At 40.2% G+C, this 8,083-nt stretch overlaps 2 long non-coding RNA genes across 3 annotated transcripts in view; one reads left to right on the top strand and one right to left on the bottom strand.

Annotated features, from left to right (window-relative positions):
* LOC131767980 (uncharacterized) overlaps positions 1-505 on the bottom strand; it is an 8,569-nt gene extending 8,064 nt beyond the window's left edge. For both annotated transcript variants that reach the window (XR_010836080.1, XR_010836081.1), the window contains exon 1: positions 335-505. This is a non-coding gene — a long non-coding RNA (uncharacterized lncRNA). The remainder of the gene's footprint in view (positions 1-334) is intronic.
* LOC136792380 (uncharacterized) overlaps positions 1-7,514 on the top strand; it is a 15,268-nt gene extending 7,754 nt beyond the window's left edge. The window contains exons 2-3 of the long non-coding RNA XR_010836082.1: positions 3,186-3,249; positions 7,469-7,514. This is a non-coding gene — a long non-coding RNA (uncharacterized lncRNA). The remainder of the gene's footprint in view (positions 1-3,185; positions 3,250-7,468) is intronic.
* The last annotated feature ends 569 nt before the right edge of the window (positions 7,515-8,083 follow it).

The following is an 8,083-nucleotide window of genomic DNA, read 5'->3' as shown; positions in this document are numbered from 1 at the left end:
TCATCAGCACTATCTTTACAAGATATTCATATATTAAGAATTTGACAAATTCTCACAACTTCCACCTTCATGTTTTAGTCCAGGCCTGAATAATTTTTCATCTGGATTATTACAGTATATGCCAAACTAACCCCCTCTCATCTATTCTAAAAAGAGTGATCAATTTAAAATGTAAGTCTGATTATGTCTGTTCGGTACTCAGCCTCCTCCAGTGGTTTCCTATCTCATTCTGAGTAAAGGTCAAAGTTCTGTACAGTGGCCTGTAAAGGCCCTGCAGGGTCCTGTCCCACTCTCTTCATCCTTATCTCCTCTCATGCCCCACTGGTTCACTCACCTTAGCCACACTTGCCTTCTTGCCATTCCTTGAACACAACAGGCGCACTTGTGCCTTAGGGCTTTGCGTTTGTTATTCCTTCTGTATAAACCAGGAGTCAGCAAATGTTTTCTTTAATGGGCCAGAGAGTAAATATTTTCAGTTCTATGGATCACATACAGCTTCAGTCACAATGACTCAACACTGCCAATATAGCACAAAAGCCGCCATAGACAATTAACCTCAGAGCGTGGCTGTGTTCCAATAAAACTTTATTTACATAGACAGGTGGTAGGCTGAATTTAGCCAACCTCTGATCTCTGGCCAATATTTCTCTTTCCCCAGATATCTGTGTGATCCATTTCCACATTTTACCCCCTCCCTCCCTCCCTCCCAAACACACACACACACACACACACACCCTACCCCGGTACTTCCCATCTGCACTCCAGACCCCTTACCCTGTCTTATTTTTCCACCATTTTGTAAGGGACTTCTAGTTCCTTTTGAATTAATTCTAATATTTTCTCTTATTAATTCTAAAGTGATCAAGTTTTAGAGTAGCACAAAACTCTATCTAGCTGTAAACCCTCATCTTCTCCCACAGAAAGACTTGGCATCTCCAGATATAATGGAATGAGCGTTTCTTACACCTGAGTGGAGAATTGGGGTGCTATTCACCTGAAAAATAGCTTTAGAGGTCATAGAATTTGGAATGAGGGAGTGGGGCTAACCCAAAAATAGAAGCCAAAACAGTCCTGGCAGAGCAAAGCCCATTACCTGACACACTATCCATTTATTTGTAAGGGACTTTGTTTTCATCTCTGCTGTGCCCCTGGGGCATAGAACAGTTGACTGAGATAGAATGAATCAATGGGCCCTGGGCCAGAAGGCAGGAGTTCCTTCTGGTTTCTAGTACAAGCCAAATAACCCTTTAGCATGTCACTTAACCCCTCAGGTTATAAATGTCCCTTTGTGAAATCGGGAAAAGATAAGACATGCTATAGAGATCAAATCAAATAGTAAATGCCAACAAGCCAAAACCAAAAAAAAAAAAAAAAAAAAAAGGTAATAGAAATGTAAGTTTTGTTTGTTAGTACATTGCACACTAATCGCTTTTCGGAGAAATATAAGTATGTTTCAAATCAAAGAACTTTGACTTATTCAGAGTTCTAAATGACCAAAGTAGTGTCCTCTTTAGGTCATTTTCGCTGTTTCAAACTTTGTATATAGAGGAAAAAAAATTGAAATCTTCAAGAGTTGTTTGAAGATTCAATCTAACTAATTTCCTTTTTTCCCAAACATTCTTTCATTACCTAAACATCTACTACAGAGATCAGGCAGAGGTGATTATTTTGGGCCTCCATTTTGTAATTTAAGAACTAAAAGTTTTCAAATTTTAATCAGTTAAATCTAGAGTTATATCACTGACCCATTTGTTTCTCAGTAATTTGATTTACAAGCTGTGATTTATATTTATAGGATTCTTTAAATAGAAAGATCATATGCCAGAATATTATTGTCTAATGTTTATGACTTCTTGTTCCTTGTGAATTAATTCTCATACTTGCTCTTATTAATTCTAAAGTGATCAAGTTTCAGAGAAGCACAAAACTCTACCCAGCTGCAAACCCTCATGTTCTCCCATAGAAAGCCTTAGCCTCTCCAGATCCAGTGGAATGAGCATTTCTTATACCTGGGTGGAGAATTGGGTGCTATTCGCCAGGAAAGTAGCTTCAGGGGTCAGAAAACTTTGAATGAGAGATTGAGGCTAACCAAAAAATGGAAGCCAAAACAATTCTGGCAGAGTAAAGTCCATTTTGTCTGATGCCCTGAGCATGAATTGTTATGTCCAATTATCACTCGTAGGATCTGAGATTTTCTTGGCTACCATACAACTCAGATTGCTGCTTTGGTGGCAGCCAAATAATTATCCAGGAGGATATTTGGGAAAGGGACAGAGATCTCCAAAAGAGCTTATTTAAAACATGATTATTATAGCAGCAGGCATAAAGTTCACAGTGTACAAGAAAGTGAAACTTTCTTCATCTTCAAATGCTAAAATTATTTCCTGACTTGAAGCCCACCCTCCATTTTTTTGAACCTGATGTAGAAAATTAGTCTTGTCACATCAGGTAAACTAAGGGCTTTTTCAACCATAAGCTTGTAAACTCAGTCATTCCAAGGTGTTTGCTTTTTTGTCCCCCTCTCTCAGTGCTGCCCTGGTGGAGAAAGAGAAATGTCAACTTCTCAGCCTTGGTTTGACTTGCCAGGTCTTCAGCACAGGAAATAAATCACAGTCCTTCAAAGGGCAAAGAGACGGTCCTAGGAGGCCAACTCTACTCCCTGCAGATGACGGTCTGCTGAGATGTAGCCATGGACTCGACAGATTTCCAGGGGGGAGTGCCCATGCCATATCCATCTAATATGACCTCCCTTTGTCCAGTTGTGAGACTCAAACCAGGGGACCTTTCTTCACCCTTCTCATGTCTACTGTCCTGCTATCTTTGTACTTTATTGGCTTCACCAACCAGGTGGGGGTGGGTGCTTTCTTTTCTGGGGAGCTTGCAGTTTCCCTGGACCTCACCTAGAACAGAATGTTACTGAACTCAGGTTCAGCCACTTGCCGTTCAAAAGCCAATACTCGAGAAGCAAGTGTTGGTTGGAAAAGGAAAAGATTGCTTTATTCAGGAGGCCAGCAACCCGGGGAGAAGGCAGACTCATGTCCCAGAACCAACTCTGAGGATTCTGCTCAGCCATGAAAGTTTTTAACGGGAAAAGGGAAATAATCTTAGTAAATCAGGTAGAGGGTCAGATTCTCGCCATCTCCCATTGTATGCAAGCTTGTTGACTTCTTGTGATCTTTTTTTAGATTCTGTCTTGTTCACACAGTCTGCTCTCCAGATTACTGAAGGGGAAGCTGGGGAAAAGATCTGGTAATCACTTATTCTTCATTTCTACTTCTTTAATCTAAGAAAAGGATCAACAGGTTATGCGAGGCATTGTGTGGGCAAAATATTTGAAAGGTGTGCTTGGGCCAGAGGTTAGTTAAGCATGGGGGCATCTCAAGTAAAAGTTAGTTAAGATAGGGACTTCCCTGGTGGCGCAGTGGTTAAGAACCTGCCTGCCAATGCAGGGGACATGGGTTTGATCCCTGGTCCAGGAAGATCCCACATGCCATGGAGCACCTAAGCCCGTGTGCCACAACAACTGAGCCTGCGCTCTAGAGCCTGTGAGCCACAACTACTGAAGCCCACGTGCCTAGAGCCCATGCCCTGCAACAAGAGAAGCCACTGCACTGAGAAGCCACAACGAAGAGTAGCCCCCACTCGCCGCAACTAGAGAAAGCCTGCGCACAGCAACGAAGCCCCGAAACAGTCAAAATATAAATAAATAAATACATTTAAAAAATTAGTTAAGATATAGCTTTACTAAAGTGACAAGGCAAAGGGCCTCCTGCAAAGAGCTGCTTCCTGCAAAGAGCTGCTTCCTGCAAAGAGCTGTTTATAAATCCCCACTGTCAGACATGATTCCATTCCTATGGGATTAGGGATGAAGGTTCATCTTCTGTACCTTCTTCATGCTGACATAGGACACCATATTCTTAGAGTGGAAGATGTCGACGTGGGTCTGCAGCATCTCTTTGCTGACAGTTTTAGTTGCCAGCTTACATATATGGGCAGAACAAGCCACGGTTATTTTGATGCCCACAAAGATACAGATTATTATGAGCAATAGTGTTAATCTCGTTCTCTTGAAGCCAGTTCTTGGAATTATGCTAGCCACAGATTCAGTACTGCTCAAGAGGGAGCAGCTTATGTCATAGCTATAGTCTGGTCATCATGCAGTTAGCCTTTTCCCTCTGGTGGCAGTTATAGTATCTGCAAAACAACTCAGGAATGGGCATCAGACAGGAATTTAAGATTCTGTGACTGTATTGTCCTAATCATTAACTGCTTGAGCCTGCTCTTTTGTGGCTCAGGGGAAGCCTGGGATACCTCAGCTCTTCTACAAACAAGAGGTAGGGGACACGGAGGGACCTTTGTACTTGGAGGGGCCCTGCAGGGTTCTGCTCAGATTCAAGAAGGCACAGGTTCTCCACTGGTGGATCATCAAACTTAAAGGGAGTGAAGGGAGAAAGAAGATACTTGAAAAGATGGTTATGTTTGTGTGGGGCCCTTCCCCAACTCTGCACTCCATCCGAGGATGTGGGAGGAGTAGGGCTCCCCAGGCTTACACCTAACTCTTCAACCCTTCCTTCCTACCCTTCTCATGTCTGCATGGGGAGGGCAGAAAGAACAGACAGAATTCCTTTTTCTTCCCCTCATCACTTTTGTCTGCCTCTCAAATCTTTCTTTTTAAAATTTAAGTTTAAAAATTAAGATGTCCTGTTTGATTGCCAGCAAATTTTTCACAGTCTCCCAATGGACCAAACAGGAACCCACATCAGAGCCTAAAAGCAGGAGCGTGGTTAGAGGGGCAGACAATGAGTGAGAGAAAAATCATGTTGATTAATACACATTTTTCTTTTTCTTTTTCTTTTTTTTTTTTTTTTTTACTGTCATCAAGCTAATTAACCTACCCACTTGCTCATCCATTTACCTTTTTTTTTTCTTTTAACATCTTTATTGGAGTATAATTGCTTTACAGTGGTGTGTTAGTTTCTGCTTTATAACAAAGTGTACCAGTTATACATATACATATATCCCCGTATCTCTTCCCTCTTGCATCTCCCTCCCTCCCACCCTCCCTATCTCACCCCTCTAGGTGGTCACAAACCAGCAGCTGATCTCCCTGTGCTTTGTGGCTGCTTCCCACTAGCTATTTTACATTTGGTAGTGTATATATGTCCATGCCACTCTCTCACTTTGTCACAGCTTATCCTTCCCCGTCCCCATATCCGCAAGTCCATGCTTTAGTAGGTCTGTGTCTTTATTCCCGTCTTACACCCAGGTTCTTCATAACCTTTTTTTTCTTAGAGTCCATATATATGTGTTAGCATACGGTATTTGTTTTTCTCTTTCTGACTTACTTCACTCTGTATGACAGACTCTAGGTCCATCCACCTCACTACAAATAACTCAATTTTGTTTCCTTTTATGGCTGAGTAATATTCCATTGTATATATGTGCCACATCTTCTTTATCCATTCATCTGTTGATGGACACTTAGGTTGCTTCCATTTCCTGGCTATTGTAAATAGAGCTGCAATGAAGACTTTGGTACATGACTATTTTTGAATTATGGTTTTCTCAGGGTATATGCCCAGTAGTGGGATTGCAGGGTCATATGGTAATTCTGTTTTTAGTTTTTTAAGGAACCTCCATACTGTTCTCCATAGTGGCTGTATCAGTTTACATTCCCACCAACAGTGCAAGAGGGTTCTGTTTTCTCTACATCCTCTCCAGCATTTATTGTTTCTAGATTTTTTGATGATGGCTATCCTGACCGGTGTGAGATGATATCTCATTGTAGTTTTGATTTGCATTTCTCTAATGATTAATGATGTTGAGCATTCTTTCATGTGTTTGTTGGCAATCTGTATATCTTTTCTGGAGAACTATTTGCAGATGACATGATACTATACATAGAAAATCCTAAAAATGCTACCAGAGGGCTTCCCTGGTGGTACAGTGGTTGAGAGTCCGCCTGCCGATGCAGGGGACATGGGTTCGTGCCCCGGTCCGGGAAGATCCCACATGCTGCGGAGCGGCTGGGCCCGTGAGCCATGGCCGCTGAGCCTGCGCGTCCGGAGCCTGTGCTCCGCAACTGGAGAGGCCACAACAGTGAGAGGCCCACGTACCCACCCCGAAAAAAAAAGAAAAAGAAAAAAAAAAAAATGCTACCAGAAAACTGCTAGAGCTAATCAATGAATTTGGTAAAGTAGCAGGATACAAAATTAATGCACAGAAATCTCTGGCATTCCTATATACTAATGATGAAAAATCTGAAAATGAAATTAAGAAAACACTCCCATTTACCATTGCAACAAAAAGAATAAAATATCTAGGAATAAACCTACCTAAGGAGACAAAAGACCTGTATGCAGAAAATTATAAGACACTGATGAAAGAAATTAAAGATGATACAAATAGATGGAGAGATATACCATGTTCTTGGATTGGAAGAATCAACATTGTGAAAATGACTCTACTACCCAAAGCAATCTATAGATTCAATGCAATCCCTATCAAACTACCAATGGCATTTTTCACAGAACTAGAACAAAAAATTTCACAATTTGTATGGAAACACAAAAGACCCCGAATAGCCAAAGCAATCTTGAGAAAGAAAAACGGAGCTGGAGGAATCAGGCTTCCTGACTTCAGACTATACTACAAAGGTACAGTAATCAAGACAGTCTGGTACTGGCACAAAAACAGAAATATAGATCAATGGAACAGGATAGAAAGCCCAGAGATAAACCCACGCACATATGGTCACCTTATCTTTGATAAAAGAGGCAAGAATATACAGTGGAGAAAAGACAGCCTCTTCAATAAGTGGTGCTGGGAAAACTGGACAGGTACATGTAAAAGTATGAAATTAGAATATTCCCTATTACCATATACAAAAATAAACTCAAAATGGATTAAAACCTAAATATAAGGCCAGATACTATCAAACTCTTAGAGGAAAACATAGGCAGAACACTCTATGACATAAATCACACCCAGATCCTTTTTGATTCACTTCCTAGAGAAATGGAAATAAATACAAAAATAAACAAATGGGACCTAATGAAACTTAAAAGCTTTTGCACAGCAAAGGAAACCGTAAACAAGACCAAAAGACAATTCTCAGAATGGAAGAAAATATTTGCAAATGAAGCAACTGACAAAGGATTAATCTCCAGAATTTACAAGCAGCTCATGCAGCTCAATAACAAAAAAACAAGCAACGCAATCCAAAAATGGGCAGAAGATCTAAATACCTCACTTTTCTTATCCTACCATATTTCATTATATTCAGCATTCTTTTATTATTATTACTATTATTATTATTTTGGCATAAGTTTTTATAAACTCTAGAAGGAAGTCATCAATTTTATTTTAAATTTTATCATAAAAATCCCAAGAGTTAGTTATCCACATTCACCTTGGTTTTCTCCTACATACTTTGGAAAGTGTCACACAGCTTTTTTTTCTCCCTTAGGGGAAAACATATTGACATCCAGATTATCTAAAGTCATGGATTCAAGGTAAGACAAGGGCTGCTGTCAGCAACACAAGATCACATACATCCCACACTCCTTTTCGTTAAGAGACCAAGACCCTCTGACATACATTATCAATGTTAGATGACATTGCACAGTGCAGTAGCTTTTATATGAGACCCCAGCTCCTCCACATAACACGTCTGAACCTATGCTTCCCTGAAGAATTTAAGCCATTCACCTCTCTAGGTTTTACTATCCCCCTTGACCTTTACCTAAGGAAAGGAATAGTAGGTATAAATTTCAGAATTTATGACAAATGAGCATTATTTTTTTCTCCATGTTTCAATTTCTGTCTCCCATTCCATCTTTAAAAACTATCACTTTATGTGTTGTTTTGAAACATTTCATCAAGTTTTTATATTCATTTATAACCTGTGGCGATGGTTAGAATTTAGGGGTATATTATACCTTATCAGTGAAAATTTCAAGATTCGAAATCAAAGTTTTAAGCAGCATCTATAGCAAATATTCTGTTAATTCACCCTGACTTTGTCTTTCCTCCCAGGTTTAATTAACCATTCTCCAGGAGTCAGTTATCTTTTTCCCAGGTT

The sequence above is a fragment of the Kogia breviceps genome, chromosome 13, assembly GCF_026419965.1.
Source record: "Kogia breviceps isolate mKogBre1 chromosome 13, mKogBre1 haplotype 1, whole genome shotgun sequence".
Classification (NCBI taxonomy): Eukaryota; Metazoa; Chordata; class Mammalia; order Artiodactyla; family Physeteridae; genus Kogia; species Kogia breviceps.
The sequence above is the reverse complement of the archived record's forward strand: the minus strand, read 5'-3'. Positions and strand labels throughout refer to the sequence as shown.